The sequence below is a fragment of the Ambystoma mexicanum genome, chromosome 3p (assembly GCF_040938575.1).
Source record: "Ambystoma mexicanum isolate Mex_15411 chromosome 3p, UKY_AmexF1_1, whole genome shotgun sequence".
In the NCBI taxonomy this organism is placed as follows: Eukaryota; Metazoa; Chordata; class Amphibia; order Caudata; family Ambystomatidae; genus Ambystoma; species Ambystoma mexicanum.
In genome coordinates this window covers 656,531,640-656,553,240 of record NC_090925.1, presented here as the reverse complement: position 1 = coordinate 656,553,240, position 21,601 = coordinate 656,531,640, and positions in this window count along the sequence as shown.

Sequence of the window (21,601 nt, the reverse complement as noted above, 5' to 3'; positions counted from 1 at the left end):
TGGCAAGATGCAAATAATAGTGCTGTCTTGGAAAACAGTCTGTATTGGGTGGGTATCTCCTTTAGGGTGATGTTTGTTTCTTTGTTGAAATAGTTCAACCATTTCCATCGGGTTAATGTCTGTGGGCTTTTCTTCTGTTGTATAACTGGAGGCTCTGAAGGGAACTGGGGGTTCCTATGCAGGATTGAGAGGTGATTTTAGGGGATAAGGAGTACTGGGGCATGTAGGGCCACGAGGGAGCAGACTCCATTCCAGGATGGCGGCAGATGAAAATACACCTTGCTCCCACATTGCCAAAAGATTTCCATTAATGTGGCAGTTCCATCATGTAGTGCTGGCATGGCGATTGCTCGATTACTGTTCATATTTTGGCCCATGGGTACGCTTCCTATGTCCCTGAAACAGAATGAAGCTCAAGTGATTTTATGTGCATTAACAGGTTGATCATGCTGCTGAATGCTTGTCAATCTACTAACATGTGAAGTCCACACACTACTACACCGCTTCTGCACCATTAATTAGCATTCTTTTGACAGTTTCTGTGTACCTCACCAGTCCCTCTGCTTTGAACACTGGATTGCCCTTCACCCACTTCTTTTTCTACTAGGTCGCTCCTTCAATGTACATTTTAAGTCTAATAGCAAACCGTACAAATGTTGTCCTTCTTTTACTGCACATTCAGCTTTTTTTGTTTTTTCCAGTATGGCCTGTACTTTGTGTCCCTGGAATTGCCAGTGTATCTTGCAGAGTAGTAAGTGTGCTAAGCACTGTGCCTCTACTGTCAGCACCCCCATAGGTAGGAACAGTCTGCGGGTGCCAACTGCATGCAGTATTTGCCCACCTACATAAGACAAGGAATTATACTGAGCTCTGCCTGTTTTGATCATCGTGTTATACCATATATTTGTCCCATCTGAATGATTTTTATCTATAATATCAGTTTTTATATGTTCTCCAATTTGAATTTCCCTTCTGTTGTTGGTCACAAGGTTACCTCTAATTGTTGTGACATTTACTACGTTAGTTTGATTGTTTATCTTACATCTAACTCCTAAATTCAGTATTTACATCATAGAATAAGAAAAGAGAAAAGAGAAAAACAAACAACATATCTCTATGTACAGTTTCTTCATTCTTCTACAATTTTCTGCTTGTGCCTCAGAAACGTGTGCTAGCCACTCCATTCCTAGTTTCCCAAATTGTCACACTGATTTCATACAAACTTTCATAGTCTCTATTCTACACAATGTTGGTTAATGATGCTTTCTTCGGTGTCTGCTTCTTGCTGAGGCTCTGATGCTGTACTGGTGTCCCTTTGAATGTCTGTCAGGTGGACTCAGGCACGTATGACTTTCAGCCTCACTGCAGTGGATGTGGCATAGTTCACCTCATGAGAACCCGTGAACTTTGGTTGCTTCCACGTCCTGGTGTGCTGTCTCACGTATACCATATCTCTGGGGTTGAGCTGTATCGACTGTACTGCTTCAGTGTTGCTTGAGTTCGGTGTGGCCTGTTGGTGCACTTTGTTGATTACCTGGTGAGAGACTAGCTTGGCACATGTTGACAGGTACTTAAGATATGCATATGCATTAAACTCTTCCCCCAGGATATCTGCACTCTTGTGAGCATCCATTGTTGTTCGATTTGGGGAAACTGGCACGTGCATCCTCTGACCCGTCACCACCTCATGCAGTGAAAAGTGGTGGTCCTTGCTTGGCTGGTTGTGCAAACTGAACAATGCTAAAGGCAGGCAATATAGCCAACTCCCCTTTAGCGTGTTACACATTTTTGCTGGCTTGTTTTCAGTAGACAGTTTAATCTTTCCACTATTATGTTGGCTTGTGTATGGTACTCTGTACAAAGCTTGTGTTTTTAACCCCTTAACTGGCAGGCAATTATGCAAGTCTATACAAAAAGGATGAGCTTACTCGTCATTGGAACTTGGTTAATAGCCAACAATTTGGTGATTTCACTAAAGAGCTCATTTGCAAAATGAGTGTCATTGTTAGATCGCAGGACATCACATATTTCCCTTCTAGAAATACCTCTTTGATCAAAAATATGGCTGCAGATTTTGCATCAGCATGCACACCTGGAGCAGCCTCAATCCATCGGGAACATGGGCATACACTTACAATCATGTAATGAAAGTTACTGCACCTGTTAACCATTTCACAAAACTCAACATGGAGTTCCTTGAAGGGCCCAGAAGGGTAAGGCAATGTTGCTCTTACGTTTTTCAACATATGGCCAGGATTGAACATGTGGCACGTTGTGCAATTTGCCACAAATTTTTCCATGTCCACTGCTCGGTTTGGAAGAACCAATCTTCGCTGACATCAGCAGCATTGTACTGCATGGGTGCATGTGTAGGGTAGTGAAGCTGCTCCAAGGCAATGTTTCACAATTCCTAAGGCATCACTACTTTACCTGTAATAGCCTGTCTACATATGATTTCAATGGGTGATAATTGTTGGGTAGGAGGTGGTCCAATTCCGCCCCCTCACCATTCTCAAGTTAATATACCTTGTAGGGGTGCCCTGCAGTGTGACGTAACATAGACATATGCGTGCATAACACAAGCCATAGACTTGTTGTAAGACTCCATTTTGTACCGTGGTAGATGCCATCTTTTATTAGGCCCAGAAATCATCCCCCTGTGTAAAGCAGCTCTTCCATCCCCAGCGCCTGCACAGACAGCCCAGAGTACCGCCACCCCCTCCTACACTGCCAGCTCTGCACAAGCCTTGTTCCCCTGGACGCCCAGCAGCTGCATTTCCATGAGAAATTGTAACTGTTCCTCTGCTGTGCGATGCACACTTCACAAATGCTACATGGAGGGTACATTTCAATGCATCTATCAGTCTAGATAACAGGGTTGCAGGCTGAACTGGGGACCCATCTGACTTTCTGTACCCTCTCCTTTTCCATCGTGATAGGCCTGAGTGTACTGTTGATGTTACATATGTGGAATCATTAAATATGGTGATGTCATCGTCTGCTGATGCCTCAAGCACTTCTATAAGTGCTAATAGCTCTGCTGCTTGTGCTTAATGGTGCAATGGTAATCTCTTTTGCATTACCGTCTGATATTCTTCTTCCTGGCTGTTTAAAACCTTACCACTGCTGCTCCTGATTGCCTCTGACCATTCTCCTGATTTATCGTTGATGACCCATCAATGTACAGTATGATATGATATAATATGACATTTATAACATGCCTGTACATAAGCGCTTCTACGCTCGACAATGAGGGAAACAAAGGGAGGACAAATCCAACAATCGTACTAGGCCTTGTGTCATTCAGATCGTGCAAGTGCCGTGAAGAGGGAGGGGAGAAGTGCAGGTAACTCAATAAGTGCAGGCAGCGGGTGGCTCATAAGCACAGTGAGAAGAGACTCTAGGGTTGCAGGTACAGACCCTTGGCAGCTTGGGGATCCCAGAGACAGTACAGGGCAACTGGACATGAAGGAGCCTGTGCCCAAGTTCAGATGGTAGCCAGGTGACCAGTGTGTGGAGAAGTCAGGGACATCAGAAGGGGAGAGGGAGAGAGGAAGCGGAAACAAAAAGGACGGTCTTGAGTTGCTTCCGGAACCAGAGGTGATTCTGCTCAAGTTTAAGAGAGGCAGGGAGTTTGTTCCAGAGGGAGGCCCCAGCCAAAGAGATAGATCTGCTCCCACTCTCTGCTTGGAGAAGTGTCTGACCCTCAGAGTTGGAGGTGGATGAGCGGAGAGCTCGAGAAGGAAGATTTTTAGGAATAGAAAGTTGTAGGTAGTGCAGTCCCAGGCCGAAGAAAGCCTTGTGGATGATGCAAAGTGTCTTGAACTTGGTCCTTGCAGCCACAGGGAGCCAGTGGAGACATTTCAGAGTTGTAGAGATACAGTCCCTGGACTTGAGGCCAAGACAGGTCTCACAGTCCTGTTCTGGAAAAGTTGTAAAGGGCGAAGAGTAGAGGCAGGCAGATTTAGAAAGAGGCTGTTGCAGTAGTCCAGCCTAGAGAGGACCAGAGCTCTGGAGACAGTGAGCTTCTGGGGGAAAGTGAGAAAAGGAATAATACCTCTGAGGAGGTGTTAGGCAGAATCCTGTGCAGTTCCCTTAGGGAGCACTACAGAAGATTAAGACTACAGGTGAGAGCAATAAATCTCCTTTGGTATCAGTCTGTACCACAAAGATTTAGTTGGTAGCCGTGGCTGAGCAGTCAGACCTATCTAAAGAGGGAGATGAGCAGTATTCAGGGTTTACAAAATAAGCCTACAGTACACCAGGAAACAATGATAAAAGCTTTGTATTAAAAAGTAGTTTTATATTTATTTTCTATACACTTCTAAGAAAACACATGTATCACAGTATCAAGCAAGTTAAATTAAGTCAAAGGAAAATTATACACACTCCCAAGTTAAATTGTAGACCAAGTGAACCAGAGTGAAAACTGAGCAAAACGGCACAGTGACAACTACACACAAGGGATCCTCTAACAATTCCTCACAAGGGAGGGAAAGCACAAGTTATCTAGAAATAGTTTCTTATACACCCTGGCAACACTTCCCATCAGTTTGTGAACCAGTTCAGCAAGACAGTGCATCAGTATAGGCCATACTTAAAATGTAAACTGAGCAAAATGGCATTTCACAATGTTTAAGAATGGGAAGGAAACGGTAGTTAAAAGAAATAGGTGCACCAACACAGTTATCTGCGAAAATCAATCTAAAGAAGGCAGATCTAGCAAATGTAGCCAGAGTCAGTAGGCCTGTGCCAGAGGCAGTGCTACAGGGCAAGGGCCCAGGAGCAACATGTTCTTGTAGCTGTAGTCAAGTCTTTGGTTAACAATGTTGAAAAGGTGGATGAGGAAAGCGAAAGACAATGTTAAGAGAGAGGGGCGGCCAACCCAACAGGTAGGTAAAGGATTTAAAACACCTTTAGGGCTACCGCAAAGAAAGGGCGGCCTGGCGGAACAATGTACCTTTAAATGAAGAAGTTGCTCCTGCAGTGGCGGTTGTTCCTGGTAGTTCCTGCAGTTTGGGTGATCCAGCAGAGGAAGAGAGGCTCTCATCGTGGGGGAAGGTTCGAGTTACTGCACTACCCAGGGATGAAACCAGCCGTGGTGCTGCCCGACGAATAAAAGGTATGCTCCTTTAAATCGCAGTCTGGGTGGACTGGTGCCTCGCTATCCGGCCTCCGAGTACTGGGTACGGGTGATTCGACCAAGGCAGGTTCGGGTAGGCGATTGGAAAACTGGTTGGCCCCACCAGCTCAAGGAAGAAGGCTCTTGCAGGTGAAGATCTTCTCTCGTCGTGTGGAGAAAAGTGGTGAGACGCTGCAGCAAGGCTTCACCGGTGGTTCAGTCGTTGCAGATGTTTTTGGCTTCTCTCCTCTTCGGCTTCTTAGTTCCAGTGGCAACGTCTTGCTCTTCCAGCCCTCAAGACCCTGCTTTTATGCAAAAAAATCCCCATTCATACAGCCTAGCTGTCACTCACACAGTGGAGTGGTCCTCTTGGTGGGAGACCCTCCAGCCTATCAGGATAGAGTGCGACATGGGTTGCTGAGGCAACCCTGTCCAGGGGTCCTACTCCCCCTCCCACACAATGGACCCACCCCACACTTAGTGGCGCCGAAAGGAGGGCTTCTCGGTAGAAGCCCGCCAAAAGGACGAACAAAGGATCCCAGACCTGGGTTAGGAGTTTAGAGAAAGACACGAGAAAGAAGTTATATTAAAGTTCTGGCAAATAAAACCTACCAGAGTAAAGTTAATATTAAAATACACCGGCAGTATGTTAGAGGCTGTCAGAAAATGTGGTAGCCTCGAAAAAATGGGAAAATCCCATAGGGAAATATTTGGGGTTGAATATTTATGTTAGTAACCACTGCCACCAGCCAGAAACTTTTGAGAGAGGGTCTGTACGGTACCCTCTCGAAAATGAACATAAGGAAAAAACTATTAACCCTTTTCAGTACTTCCATAGTAAGATGTGTTGTGCTGGTTTAGTTCATAGGATTTCACTAGTAAAGTCAATTGGGACTTTACATGCCCTGGGAGACAGTAGTCAGTCCCAGGGTATGAAGACTACGATTGGGGGTCGCTACGACACCCCTGTGCCACTGCAGTGAAGGTGCTGTGTAACACATGTGAATAAAGATGGTTCCTATGGGGTTGGGAAAGATCCCATAGGCATTAAACACAAAAATAGCCAAGAACACACATAGCAAAAATGCCTAAGAGTGGGAAAAAGAATCTCACTCTTAGCAGGTAAAAATAAACAAATCCTTCAAATCCAGCAAAGCTGCTGGGAGACTCTATAGGTAAGGGAAATTAGCCATAGAATAAGAATTCTCCCTAACACTCGCCCCCCCCCCCCAGACTAAGGGACAGGAGGATCTAATCCACTCCTGGATGAGTCTCTTACCTCTAGTCGGTTATAAACATCCTAGAGAGACCATCAGCATTTTGGTGGTGACATCCTGACCTGTGCTCAATGTTAAAATCAAACCCTTGGAGGCAGATTGACCATCTTAGCAGTTTTGGGGTTTCCCCTTTCATTTAGATCAACCATCTCAAGGGTTGGTGGTCTATTTGAATGATGAAAGTAGATCCATACAAGTATGGTCTAAACTTCTTCAAAGCCCAGACAATGGCAAATCATTCTCTCTCAATAGTTGCCCACCTTGTTTCAGGTTCCTTCAGTTTCCTACTGATGAAGCAAATGGGGTGCTCCCTACCTTTCTCATCCAGTTGACTGAGTACTGCACTTATACCTATATTGAAAACATCTGTTTGTACAATTAAGGGTTGGTGGTAGCCAGGAGCTCTGAGAACTGGAGCTTGACAAAGGGCTTTATTCAGGCTTTCAAAGGCCTGATTGCACTCCTCAGTCCATTTGATATTTTTACGGAACTTAGGAGAAGAGATTACATTCAGTGGAGAAGCTATGGACCCATAGTTCTCAATGAAATTCCTGTAATACCCAGTGAGTCCTAGGAAGGCTCTCACCTGGGTTTGAGTAGAAGGGGTTGTCCAATTTTGCACAGCTTCAATCTTGCTGAGCAAAGGCCTTATTTCACCACCTCCTACCTCATGCCCAAGGTAGACCACTTTACTTTGATCAATTTCACATTTACTTGTCTTTATGGTCAGACAGGCCTGTTGGAGAGCCTACAAAACATATCCTAGGTGGTCAACATATTGTTTCCAAGTAGGGCTGAACACAGCAATGTCATCCAAGTATGCCATGCAGAAGTCCTCCATCCCATTCAGAAGCTGATTAACCACCCTTTGGAATGTAGCAGGTGCATTCTTTAATCCAAAAGGCACAACCTTAAACTGGTATAAGCCAACTGGGGTTGAGAATGCAGTTTTCTCCTTGGCATGGTCAATCAGGGCTACTTGCCAATAGCCTGACGTGAGATCAAATGTGCTGAGGAACTTGGCTGAACCAAGTGTATCCACCAACTCATCTGTCCTTGGCAAAGGATGGGCATCAGTCTTAGTGACTGCATTTAGAGCTCTATAGTCCACACAGAATCTCAGTTCCTTGGATCCTGCCTTTGGTACTAACACAACTGGGCTAGACCATGGCCTAGCAGAGGGCTCTATTACCCCAAGATCAAGCATCTTGTTGACCTCTCCTTTGATGTGGGTTCTTACATTTTCCGACATCCAGTAGCCCCTGCTTTTGACAGGTAAACAGTCACCAGTTTGGATATCATGCTGGCCCCAAGGGGTCAAGTCTGGTGCTAGAGAAAACAGGGGGGCACATTGATTTAACAAAACTTTGCACTCCTCCTGTTGCTCAGGTGTCAGATTAGAAGAGAGATTAACTCCTTCTATTTATCCATCCAAAGGTTTGCCTCTGAGGAGGTCAGGTAGAGACCCACTCTCCTCCTCCTCTTGAGCTGAAGCTAGAAGCAGAGCTCCCAGTGTTGGCCTCGAGACATAGGTTTTTAGATGGTTGATGTGAAAGACTCTAGGATCCTCCTTAGGATTGCCTAAATCCACCAAATAGTTCACCTCTCCAAGTTTTCCCACAACCTTGAAGGGTCCCATCTATTTGTCCTGCAAGGCCCTCTGCCTTGTGGGGAGCATAACAAGAACTAGCTGGTCTTGAGCGAACTCAACCATGTTGGCCTTCTGGTCATGCCAATGCTTGACCAGAGCCTGACCTGCTTTCAAGTTATCACTTGCCTCATCCATCATGTGTGATATTCTCCTCCGGAGTCCTATCACATAGTCAGTGACTCTGACTGGCATGGGGGAAGGAGCACTCTCCAACCCCTCCTTGATCAGGGCCAATGGACCTCTGACCGGATGGTCATAGAGAAGTTCAAAGGGACTATAACCCACTCCCTCCTGAGGGAATTCTCTATATGCAAAGAGAAGGCATGGCAGTAGAAGATCCCACTTTTTCTTAAGAGGGTCCTCTAAAGCTGCTATCATGCTCTTCATGGTTATGTTAAACCGTTCTACCAATCCATTTGTCTAAGGGTGGTATGCTGTTGAGAACTTGTAGGTAACTTCTCAGTTTTTCCACATGGCCTTCGTGTAGTGGGACATAACATTTGACCCCCTGTCAGATATTACCTCCTTAGGAAACCCAACCCTGGTAAAAATACCAAGGAGGGCCTTAGCCACAGCCAGAGCTGTAACAGTCCTCAGAGGAATTGCTTCAGGGAACCCAGTAGCATTGTCTACTACAACAAGTATAAACCTGTTGCCTGAAGAAGTTGGAGGATCAAGGGGACCAACAATATCGATTCCTACCCTCTCAAATGGTACTCCCAGGACAGGGAGAGGCACTAGATGTGCCACATTCTTGGAGCCACTTTTAAAAGAGGTTTGGTAAGTGTGGCAGCTCTTGAAATACTTATCTACCTCAGCCCCCATTTTAGGCCAATAAAAGTAGAGAGAGAGCCTTTCCTTGGTCTTCTTGAAACTCAAGTGACCAACCAAAGGTATCTCATGGGCTAGTTGCAAGAATTGGAGTCTGTTCTCTTGGGGCACTACAAGTCTCTTGTAGTCTCCAGGGATTGACTCTGTCGGTTCACTATAGAAGAGGCCATCTTCCCAGTGTAACCTGTACTTCCCAGACTCTTGCCCTTCAAGCTGAGAAGCTGCCTGGTGGCAAAGACCTTCCAGAGTTGGACATTCTCTTCGTCCCTTACTGAAGTCTGCCCTTTGGGGTCCCCCTCCTGCCAGTAAAGACTGCAGCTCAGGATGGTCCACAGGGTCAAGATCTTCAATGAGTTCCTGGCCTCCTACTAGATCTGAATCTTCAGGTTCTAGTTCAACCACACAGGGTTATACCTCACTCTCAGCCTCAGCTGGAGGAGGAATAAGAGGTGTGATTTTTGACAACCAAGGAGATTTCCTGGTTGGCAGCCCTGGAGTGCCTTCTGCTGGTTTCCCCTTTGAAGTATTGGGTTTCCCCGTTGCTTCTGGTTCTTTTGAAATAGCAGTTAGTAACTCCAGTGGAGTAGGAGTGATTTATTTTTCTATCATCTCCTCAGGAGAGCCTGTCAAGGTTCTCTCCCTTGCAGGTCTGGTAAGCTTCTGTAATCTCTTACTAGGAGGTCTGGGGGTACTAGACACTACTCCTAGGTCTTTCAGATCATTGCCCAACAGCACCCTTCCTGGTACTTCCGATTGTATACTCACAGGTATCCTGACAGTCATTTCATTGCACTGGATGAGAGCTGGTAATTGGGGAAGCATCTGCACAGGCCCTCCAACTAACTTGGTGAGGCGTTTGGGTGCCTTAGCAACATCCTCCACCTTGAAAAAAGATTCATCCATCACAGTTATGCTGGCCCCAGTGTCTCTAATGGCAGGGGTTTCCTGACCATTGACTAGGACACTGGGGGTCATTACGAGGTTGGAGGTAGCCATGGCGCTATTAGCGCCATGGCTGCCTCCAAAATTGTTCCGACACCGGTCTGGTGGATGGAGCAATTACTGATCCAGCCCAATGTCGGCGGGACCGGTAATTCCCCATTCACCAGAGCCATTCCCCATTCCCATTTGAGCCCCCATAGGGCTCAATGGGAAGGGGGAAGGCGGCAATAATGGTACAGCAAATGGTGGTACCGTTATGGACCCAGGTATCCCTTCGCGGGTCCCGTCTTTAACTCCTGGTAAAACCAGGCGTTAAGGAAGGAACCGCAAAGGGAACTCGTAGTAGGGCGGTAAGGGATTACTGGCACCGGTGCCCTTACCGGTGCCGGTAATCCCTTACCGCCCACCTCGTAATGACCCTCACTGTCTTTATAATACTCTTTAGTATTAGGAGGGATAGAATTATACACATCTAAATTCTGTTGTTCCCACAACCCTAGATATACTAAAGATATACTAGCTGAGACTCCAATGGGATCTTCAGCTAGTAGTTGAAAGTTTCCACTGGCCATATGTACTTCCTCCTCTGGAGCGAAGGCTAAGGAGACGGTGTAGACCCCTGAAGGTTTACTCTTACAACTGGGATCCCCTTTCACATGATCAGTAGAGCCACAAACATAACATGTTCCAAATGTCTTTATGATTGGTGGCTTGTTCTGACCCCCTTCTGGTCTGGGACCAGAAGGGGCACTAGCCTGATTAGGTTTCCCTTGTGGCTTACCCTTAGAATCTTGTTTGTGGCCCTCTTAGGAATTGGAATTATTTGAATTCTCTTTGTTGTCTTTCTTAGGCTGTTTTCCCTCATCCTTTTTCTGAGTTACACCTGAATCCTTGTGAGTATCCCTGTTGGCAACCCACAAGTCAGCAGCCTTAGCTAGTTTCTTAGAATCCAGTTCTTTTGAATCAGCCAAGTGCTGTCTGAGCTCAGGAGAGCAGGCATCATAGATAGACTCCATCATAACAAGATTTCTCATTCAATCATAAGTGTTAACTCTATAACCCTTAATCCATCCCTCTAAGTTCTTCAAACACTCATTCACCCAAGTAGCCCAAGGGGTACTATCATGCTTTTTGAGGGTCCTAAACCTCTTAAGGTACTGGGAAGGAGTCTTCCCAAATCTAGCTATCAAAGCTAGCATTACACATTCATAATCCATCCTATCCACCTCCCCCAACTCCATTACCACATCAGCTGCAACAGGGGGGAGCCTAAAGAATAACCAGGGGATCAACTGATTCCCAGAGATATCCTGGAGCCCATGATTGTATTCAAACATAGTGTTAGGGAGAATTCTCTGTTTAGGCTGAATTTCCTAACCTAGTGAGTCCCCCAGCAGCTTTGCTGGATTTTTGGGGTTTATTTTTTTTCTCCTGCCAAGAGTGAGACTCTTTTACCCTCACTCTTGGACATTATTTGAGTGTGTTTCTTTGAATATAGATGTGTTTAATGGGCTATGGGGTCTTTTACTCCATAGGGTTTCATGTGTTTTTGTAATGTGTGTTACACAGCACCCTCCGTGCAGTAACACAGGGGTGTCATAGTGACCCCCCAGTATAGACTCCATACCCTGGGACTGACTACTGTCTCCCAGGGCATGTAAAGTCACCATTGACTTTACTAGTCTTAAATTCTGAACAGAACCAGTACAAACCATCATATTGTGGACGCACTGGCTGGGGCAATTCGATTGCCCCAGGGTCTGTTAGTCGAGGGGGCACGTCTCCGTCCCCCCTGATCGAGTTTTGGCTGGTGGCAGTGGATACTACTTTTTATATTCAACCGCAATTATTTTCCTATGGGATTTCCCATGTTTTAGGCTACTATCTTTATTTAATTATTTAAGGTAGCCTCGAACATACCGCTGGTTTATTTAATTAATATTAATTCCCCGGTTGTTATTTTTTGCCAAAACTTGATTCTAAAATGGCGTTTGTGTTCTCTTCTGTGACTCCAACCCAAGTCGAGCCCTTTCTTCCACTTTTTGGCGGGCTTCTCCACAGAAGCCCTCCAAAGTGGTGCCACTATGTCTGGGGTACTTAGGAGGGGTGGAGGGGAATTTAGGCACCCTGGACTGAGTTGCCTAGGCAACTCAGGTCGCACTCCATCCTGATTGGCCCAAGTGGTGAGCCGGCCGGCTCACCACTTAGCATGTTTGAGTGACAGCTAGGCTGAGTGAATGGGGGTTTGCTGCATAAAAGCAGGGCTTTGGGGGCTGGAACTTCAGAAGTCACCACAGGACCTAAGAATCCGACAATGGAGAAGCTGAACCGACCTGCCACGACACCACGACCGGTGGAGCCCTGCTGGACCGTCTCACCACTTTTCCCAACGACAGAGGAGATCTCCCGCCGGAGAGTCTTCTTCCTTTGACTGGTGGGGATAACCAGTTTCACCGTTTTTTCGCTTTCCCGACGTATCTCGTGGCCGCCTTGCCCATGCTAAGCACCCCGGCAACCGGGATACCACGTTTTACCACAACCACGAGATAAAGGTACCACCTTTTACCGGAAAACTCCGCGGCTGGTTACTGCCCTGGTAGTGCAACAACCTGCATCTTTCCTCCACGTCGAGATCTTCTCTTCCCCTGGATGACGCTGCAACTTGCAACCACTACCAGGAACAACTGCCACCGATGGAGGATCCTTCCCACTTAAGGTACCGTGTCCCGCCTGGCTTCCCTTGCAACCGACTGTACGGGGTAGATTTAGCCCCCGGCTTTCGAACCTGGGTTAGCCTGGGACACCCTGGCTAAACTTTTCTAAGCCTCTCTAAACTCTTTTCTGAACCCTCTGCAAGACTTTTTAAGCCTAGTGTAACTGTGTGATCTTGGGCGCATTTGTGCTCTGCTCTCTCTAAGAGTGGGCCCAGCCTTTGGACTTTGGCTCACCAGTGACTTTTTGCTCTCTGCCTTGCTAATCTTTTTCCCTCCCTTTTTCATAACCTTAGTAGAGTGCAATCTAGTTAAGCGCTCACCTCTGTATGAAAATAAGTGGTGTCTTACTGTGATTTTCTAATAAGGGAAAAAGGGGTGTATATATCATAATAGTAACTGTGTTTAGAATATTTTACAATAAGAGTGCTGGAGTGTTTCAACTGTGTGTTTATAAATAAATAATTATATACTTTGATACCAAAGCTCTGGTCAGTGTTTGCTTGTATTATTGTATCTGAATGCCTATTGAGTATACTTTGCATACTGCCTAACTCTTCTTGAGGGAAGTATGACTGCTCAGCCACAGCTACCAGGTAAATCTGGGTGGTACAGACTGCTACTAAGTGGGTTTACTGCTAACACCTGTAGTCTTAAATCTTTTGCAGTGGTCCCTAAGGGAACTGCACAGGTTTCTGCCTAACACTGGTGTACAGCGGTGGGATTTGTATTGAGTATACACTTTAGAGTGCTTGAGGATACCTTAGTACAACTAACCACAAAGCTTAGCACTGAAAAAGTAATCTTTCTAACATGTCAACTATGGAAACTTATAGTCAAGAGTCCCTTGCTACAAAAACTGCTGATTGTTTAAGGAGTATTGTGTAAGCATAAGAACCTCCTGACTAAAGGCAAGAAAATGGAGTTAATAGAAAGGTTGTTAGCTAACCAAAGTCTGGATGATGGGTCTGAGGAACCTACCATGCCAGAAAATGTAGATAACAGTATAAAAATTGATATTGATCCAAATGTTGATAATCTTGAGGAAGAGTCAGAAGAGGAGGGTGAGGCTGCTGTGACTGTCCCCCCTAGGCCTCTGTCTGCCCTACCTGCTGAACCTACTGGGCCTTTACCAAGTCCCACACTAAGTCCTCAATATCGCGAATTGGAGAAAATGAAACTTGAACTAGAGTTCAAGAAACTGAATACTCTGGCTGAACAGAGACATCAGGAAATGAATCAAGAACTAAGGCTAAGGGAAATGGAGCTCAAACATGAGCTAGAAATGAAGAAATTGTCTGTCGAAAATGCTTCTCTCTCTGGCTCCTCTTAAAGCTTCAGTCCTAAAAGACCCAGGATGCCTAAAGAATTGGTTGGTATGTATGAGTCTAAGTTGGATGTGTTGGATTGGTTGTCTCTGTTTGAATATAATCATGGGCTCCAGAACATCACAGGAAATGACTTACTCACCTGGTTGTTCTCTAGGCTTCCCCCTGTTGCAACTGATGTGGTAATGGAGTTGGGGGAGGAGGATAGGAAAGAGTATGAATGTGTGAAACTAGCTTTGATAGCTAGGTTTGGGAAGACCCCTTCCCAGTATCTTAAGAGGTTTAGAACCCTCAAAAAGCATGATGGTACCCCTTGGGCTACCTGGGTGAGTGAAGGGTTGAAAAACTTAGACGAGTGGATTAAGGGTTACAAAGTGAACACTTATGAAGGTATGAAGAATCTTGTTATGTTGGAGTCAATTTATGATGCCTGCTCTCCTGAGCTCAGACAGCACTTGGCTTATTCAAAGGAATTAGATTCCCGAAAAACTAGCTAAGGCTGCTGACTTGTGGGTTGCCAACAGGGCCACTCACAAGGATTCTGGGGTAACTCAGAAAAAGGATAAGGGGAAACAGCCTAAAAAGAACTCCAAAGAGAAATCTAATACTGCAAATTCCAAAGAGGGCCCCAAACAAAACCAGAAGGGTAAGCCACAAGGGAAACCACAGCAGAATAGCGTCTGCTCTGGTGCTAAACCAGAGGAAGGTCAGAACAAGCCTCCATTCCAGAAGTCATTTGGTAAATGCTTTGTTTGTGGCTCTACTGACCATGTGAAAGGAGATCCCAGATGCAAGGGTAAACCTTCAGGGATCCAACTTGCCTCCTTAGCCTTCGCTCCAGAAGAGGAAGTCCCAATGGCAAGTGGAAATTTTCTACTGCTGGCTGATGAACCCATTGGAGTCTCAGCCAGTGTTTCTTTAGTCTCTCTGGGGTTGTGGGAACAACAGAACCTAGATGTGTATAATTCTATCCCAGATAATACTAAAGAGTATTATAAGGACAGTGTCCAGGTAATTGGTCAGGAGACTCCTGCCATTAGAGACACTGGGGCCAGCACAACTGTGGTGGATGAATCTTTTTTCAAGGCAGAGGATGTTGCTAAGGCACCCAAATGCCTCACCAAGTTGGCTTCAGGGCCTGTGCAGATGTGTCCCCAGTTACCAGTTCTCATCCAGTGTAATGCCATGGCTGTAAAAATACCTGTCAATGTACAATGTGAAGTGCCAGGTAGGGTTCTGCTGGTTAATGACCTGAAAGCTCTTGGAGTTGTGTCACATACCCCCAGACCACCTAGTAAAAGGTTACAGGAGCTCACAAAACCTGCAAGAGAGAAAACCCTGAGAGGGTTATCTCAAGAGATGATGACAGAGATCACTCCTTTGCCACTGGAGCAACTCACTGCAGTAACTACCCGATCCGGAGCAAAGGAGCAACCCAAGACTCCTAGGAAAAAGGCAGCAGCAAGCACTCCAGTGCTTCCAACAGTTACACCTGTAACTCCCCCTCCAGCTCAGGCTGAGAGGGAGGTACTACCCTGTATGGTTGAACTAGACTCTGAAGAAGAGCTAGTGGGAGGCCAAGAACGTATTGGAGATCTAGACCCTGAGGACCATCCTGAGCTGCAGTCTTTACTGGCAGAAGGTGGGCCCAGCAGGGCAGCTTTCCGTAAGGGACACAGAGAATGTCCAACTCTGGAGGGTCTCCGCCAACAGGCAGCTGGTCAGGCTGATGGGCAGGAGCTTGGGAAGTATAGGTTGTACTGGGAAGATGGCCTCTTCTACAGTGAACCAACTGAGTCTGAACCTGGAGACTACAAACGCCTTGTAGTACCTCAAGAACACAGACAACAGTTCTTGCACTTAGCCCACAAGATTCCTTTGGCTGGTCACTTGAGTTTCAAGAAGACCAAGGAAAGGCTCTCACTCTACTTCTACTGGCCAAAAATGGGTGCCGGAGTAGATAAGTTTTGCAAGAGCTGCCATACCTGCCAAACTTCTGGTAAGGTTGGCACCAAGAATGTGGCACCATTAGTGCCTCTCCCAGTTGTGGGAGTCCCATTTGAGAGGGTAGGGATTCACATTGTTGGTCCCCCTGATCCCCCTACATCCTCAGGCAACAGGTTTATCCTTGTTGTAGTAGACCATGCTACTAGATATCCTGAGGCAATACCTATGAGAACTGTTACAGCTCCGGCTGTGGCTAAGGCCCTCCTTGGTATTTTTACCAGGGTTGGGTTTCCTAAGGAAGTAATCTCTGACAGGGGATCAAACTTTATGTCCCACTACATGAAAGCCATGTGGAAAACCTGTGGAGTTACTTACAAGTTCTCAACCGTCTACCACCCCCAAACCAATGGACTGGTAGAAATATTTAACCGAACCATGAAGAGCATGATAGGTGCTTTAGAGGAACCCCTGAAAAGAAAGTGGGACCTTCTACTGCCATGCCTTCTCTTTGCTTATAGAGAAGTCCCTCAGGAGGGAGTAGGTTATTCTCCCTTTGAACTTCTCTATGGCCATCCGGTCAGAGGTCCATTGGCCCTGATTAAGGAGGGGTTGGAAGGCACTCCCCCCCTCAAGCCAGTCAGAGTGACTGACTATGTAATAGGTCTCCGAAGGAGAATGTCACACATGATGGCAGAAGCTAGTGATAACCTGAAAGCTGGACAAGCTTTGGTCAAGCATTGGCATGATCAAAAGGCTAACATGGTTGAGTTCACTCAAGACCAGCTAGTTCTCGTTATGCTCCCCACAAGGCAGAGGGCCTTGCAGGACAAATGGATGGGACCCTTCAAAGTTGTGGGAAAAATTGGAGAGGTCAACTATCTGGTGGATCTGGACAGACCCAGGGAAGCTCCTAGAGTCTTCCACACCAACCGACTGAAGGCGTACATCTCCAGACCTGAAGTAGGAGCCTTGCTTCTAGCTTCAGCAGCAGAGGAAGAACAGAGTGAGTCTCTCCCTGATCTCCTCAGAGGTGTACCTTTGGATGAAAAAATTGAAGGAGTCAATCTCTCTTCAGATCTGACACCTGAGCAACAAGAGGAGTGCAAATCTATGTTAAATCAGTTTGCCTCCCTGTTCTCACTTTCACCAGGCTTGACCCCTTGGGGACAGCACGAGATACTCACTGGTGACTGTCTGCCAGTTAAAAGCAGAGGATACCGAATGTCAGAAAATGTGAGAACCCATATCAAGGGGGAGGTCAAGAAGATGCTTGATCTCGGGGTAATAGAACCCTCTACTAGTCCATGGTCTAGCCCAGTTGTGTTAGTACCAAAGGCAGGGTCCAAAGACTTGAGATTCTGTGTGGACTATAGAGCTCTTAATGCAGTCACCAAGACTGATGCCCACCCCTTACAAAGGACAGATGAGTTGGTGGATAAACTTGGTGCAGCCAAGTACCTCAGCACATTTGACCTTACGTCAGGCTATTGGCAAAGAGCCTTGACAGACCATGCCAAGGAGAAAACAAAACTGCATTTTCCACCCCAGTTGGCTTGTACCAGTTTAAGGTCATGCCTTTTGGATTAATAAATGCACCTGCTACATTCCAAAGGATGGTAAACCAAGTTCTAGCTGGGATGGAGGACTTCTGCATGGCATACTTGGCTGACATTGCAGTCTTCAGCCACTCCTGGGAGGATCATGTGAACCACCTAGGACATGTTTTGCAGGCTCTTGGACAGTCCAATTTGACTATCAAAGCAATTAAATGCCAGATAGGTCAAAGTAAGGTGGTCTACCTTGGACATGAGGTAGGAGGTGGAGAAATAAGGCCTTTGCTCAGCAAGATTGAAGCTGTGCAAAATTGGACAACACCTACTACTCAAACCCAAGTGATAGCCTTCCTAGGCCTCACTGGGTACTACAGGAATTTCATTGAGAGCTATGGGACCATAGCTTCTCCACTGAATGTAATCTCCTCTCCAAAATTCCCTAAGAAGGTCAAATGGAATGAGGAGTGCAATCAGGCCTTTGAAAACTGAAGAAAGCTTTTTGCCAAGCTGCAGTATTGAGAGCTCCTGACTACCACCAAACTTTCATTGTACAAACTGATGCTTCCAATGTAGGTATAGGTGCAGTCCTCAGCCAACTGGATGAGAAGGGTAGCGAGCACCCCATTTGCTTCATCAGCCGTAAGCTGAAGGATCCTGAGACAAGGTGGGCAACAATAGAAAGAGAATGCTTTGCTATTGTGTGGGCACTGAAGAAGTTTAGGCCATACTTGTATGGTTCTACTTTTGTCATTCAGACTGACCACCAACCCTTGAGATGGTTAATGCAAATGAAGGGAGAAAATCCAAAACTATTGAGATGGTCAATCTGCCTGCAAGGGTTTGATTTCACCATTGAGCACAGGTCAGGGTGTCACCATCAAAATGCTGATGGACTCTCTAGGATGTATGTCATCGACTAGAGGTATGAGGTTCATCCAGGAGTGGATTAAATCCCCCTGTCCCTTAGTCTGGGGGGGCGAGTGTTAGGGAGAATTCTCTGTTTAGGCTGAATTTCCTAACCTAGTGAGTCCCCCAGCAGCTTTGCTGGATTTTTGGGGTTTATTTTTTTCTCCTGCCAAGAGTGAGACTCTTTTACCCTCACTCTTGGACATGATTTGAGTGTGTTTCTTTGAATAATAATAGTGTTTAATGGGCTATGGGGTCTTTTACTCCATAGGGTTTCATGTGTTTTTGTGATGTGTGTTACACAGCACCCGCCGTGCAGTAACACAGGGGTGTCATAGTGACCCCCCAGTATAGACTCCATACCCTGGGACTGACTACTGTCTCCCAGGGCATGTAAAGTCCCCATTGACTTTACTAGTCTTAAATTCTGAACAGAACCAGTACAAACCATCATATTGTGGACGTACTGGCTGGGGCAATTTGATTGCCCCAGGGTCTCTTAGTCGAGGGGGCACGTCTCCGTCCCCCCTGATCTAGTTTTGGCTGGTGGCAGTGGATACTACTTTTTATATTCAACCGCAAATATTTTCCTATGGGATTTCCCATTGTTTTAGGCTACTATCTTTATTTAATTATTTAAGGTAGCCTCGAACATACCTCCGGTTTATTTAATTAACATTAATTCTCCGGTTGGTATTTTTTGCCAAAACTTGATTTGAAAATGGCGTTTGTGTTCTCTTCTGTGACTCCAACCCAAGTCGAGCCCTTTGTTCCACTTTTTGGCGGGCTTCTCCACAGAAGCCCTCCAAAGTGGTGCCACTATGTCTGGGGTACTTAGGAGGGGTGGAGGAGAATTTAGGCACCCTGGACTGAGTTGCCTAGGCAACTCAAGTCGCACTCCGTCCTGATTGGCCCAAGTGGTGAGCCGGCCGGCTCACCACTTAGCATGTTTGAGTGACAGCAAGGTTGAGTGAATGGGGGTTTGCTGCATAAAAGCAGGGCTTTGGGGACTGGAACTTCAGATGTCGCCACAGGACCTAAGAATCCGACGAGGGAGAAGCTGAGCCGACCTGCCACGACACCACGACCAGTGGAGCCCTGCTGGACCGTCTCACCACTTTTCCCAACGACAGAGGAGATCTCCCGCCGGAGAGTGTTCTTCCTTTGACTGGTGGGGATAACCAGTTTCACCGTCTTTTCGCTTTCCCGACGTATCTCGTGGCCGCCTTGCCCGTGCTAAGCACCCCGGCAACCGGGATACCACGTTTTACCACGACTGCGAGATAAAGGTACCACCTTTTACCGGAAAACTCTGCGGCTGGTTTCTGCCCTGGTAGTGCAATGACCTGCATCTTTCCTCCACGTCGAGATCTTCTCTTCCCCTGGACGACGCTGCAACTTGCAACCACTACCAGGAACAACTGCCACCGCTGGAGGATCCTTCTCACTTAAGGTACCGTGTTCCGCCTGGCTTCCCTTGCAACCGACTGTACGGAATAGATTTAGCCCCCGGCTTTTGAACCTGGGTTATCCTGGGACACCCTGGCTAAACCTTTCTAAGCCTCTCTAAACTCTTTTCTGAACCCTCTGCAAGACTTTATAAGCCTAGTGTAACTGTGTGATCTTTGGCGCATTTGTTCTCTGCTCTCTCTAAGAGTGGGCCCAGCCTTTGGACTTTGGCTCACCAGTGACTTTTTGCTCTCTGCCTTGCTAATAGTGTTCCTGAATCGTAGAGTGGTGTAATCCTGCATATTCTGTCTTTTTCCCTCCCTTTTTCACAACCTTAGTAGAGTGCAATCTAGTTAAGCGCTCACCTCTGTATGAAAATAAGTGGTGTCTTACTGTGATTTTCTAATAAGGGAAAAAGTGGTGTATATATCATAATAGTAACTGTGTTTAGAATATTTTACGATAAGAGTGCTGGAGTGTTTCAACTGTGTGTTTATAAATAAATAATTATATACTTTGATACCAAAGCTCTGGTCAGTGTTTGCTTGTATTATTGAATCTGAGTGCCTATTGAGTATACTTTGCATACTGCCTAACTCTTCTTGAGGGAAGTCTGACTGCTCAGCCACAGCTACCAGGTAAATCTGGGTGGTACAGACTGCTACCAAGTGGGTTTACTGCTAACACCTGCAGTCTTAAATCTTTTGTAGTGGTCCCTAAGGGAACTGCACATATGTCTGCCTAACACATAGCAAGCCAATCTAATACATCCAACTTAGGTTCATACATACCCACAATCTCTTTAGGCATCCAGGGTCTTTTTGGACTCGAAGATCTAGAGGATTCGGGGAGAGAAGCATTCTCCAAATTTCTTCATCTCAAGCTCATGGTTGACCTCCATTTATTTGAGCCTTAGTTCTTAATGTCTTTGTTAAGTTTGGGCACTAATTGTTTTGAATTCAAGTTCAAGTCTCATTTTTTCTAGTGAGATAAATTCAGGACTTAATGTGGGACCTGGTAAGGGTCCAGTAGCCATAGGTTGAGGGCTTTGAGCAGGTAGAGGGCCAGGGGGGGTGACATTGTTATCCTCCTCTTCCTCATCTGTTTCAACAATAATATATTCAACATTATTTTCCTCAAGGTTTGCTACATTTGCAGGGGTAGTGGGCACTACAGCACCACTATCCAGACTTTGTTTCTCTAGCAATCTGTCAATCATTTCTAATTTCTAGCCTTTGACAGGAATACCTTTCTGTCTACACAGATCCCTTAAATAATCAGCAGTATTAGTAAGGAAGGTCTCCTTGCTGTAACTTAACATATATTTGACTTTTGTTTAAAATAAACTTTTTGTGATAGTTTGCCTTGTGGTTATTTGAACCAAGGTACTAGCAGAACTCTAAAATGTAAATCCAATACTTTTATCCTCACCGCTGTACACCAGTGTTAGGCAGAATCCTGTGCAGTTCCCTTAGGGAGCACTACAGAAGATTAAGACTACAGGTGAGAGCAATAAATCCCCTTTGGAATCAGTCTGTACCACAGTGATTTAGTTGGTAGCCGTGGCTGAGCAGTCAGAGTTATCTCAAGAGGAAGACGAGCAGTATTCAGGGTTTACACAATAGGCCTACAGTACTATGGCACAAGGAAACACTGACCAAAGCTTTGCATTAAAAAGTAATTATATATTTATTTTCTATACACTTCTAAGAAAACACATGTATCACAGTATCAAGCAAGTTAAATTAAGTCAAAGGAAAAATATACACTCTCCCAAGTTAAATTGTAGACCAAGTGAACCAGAGTGAAAACTGAGCAAAACGGCACAGTGACAACTACACACAAGGTATCCTCTAACAATTCCTCACAAGGGAGGGAAAGTAC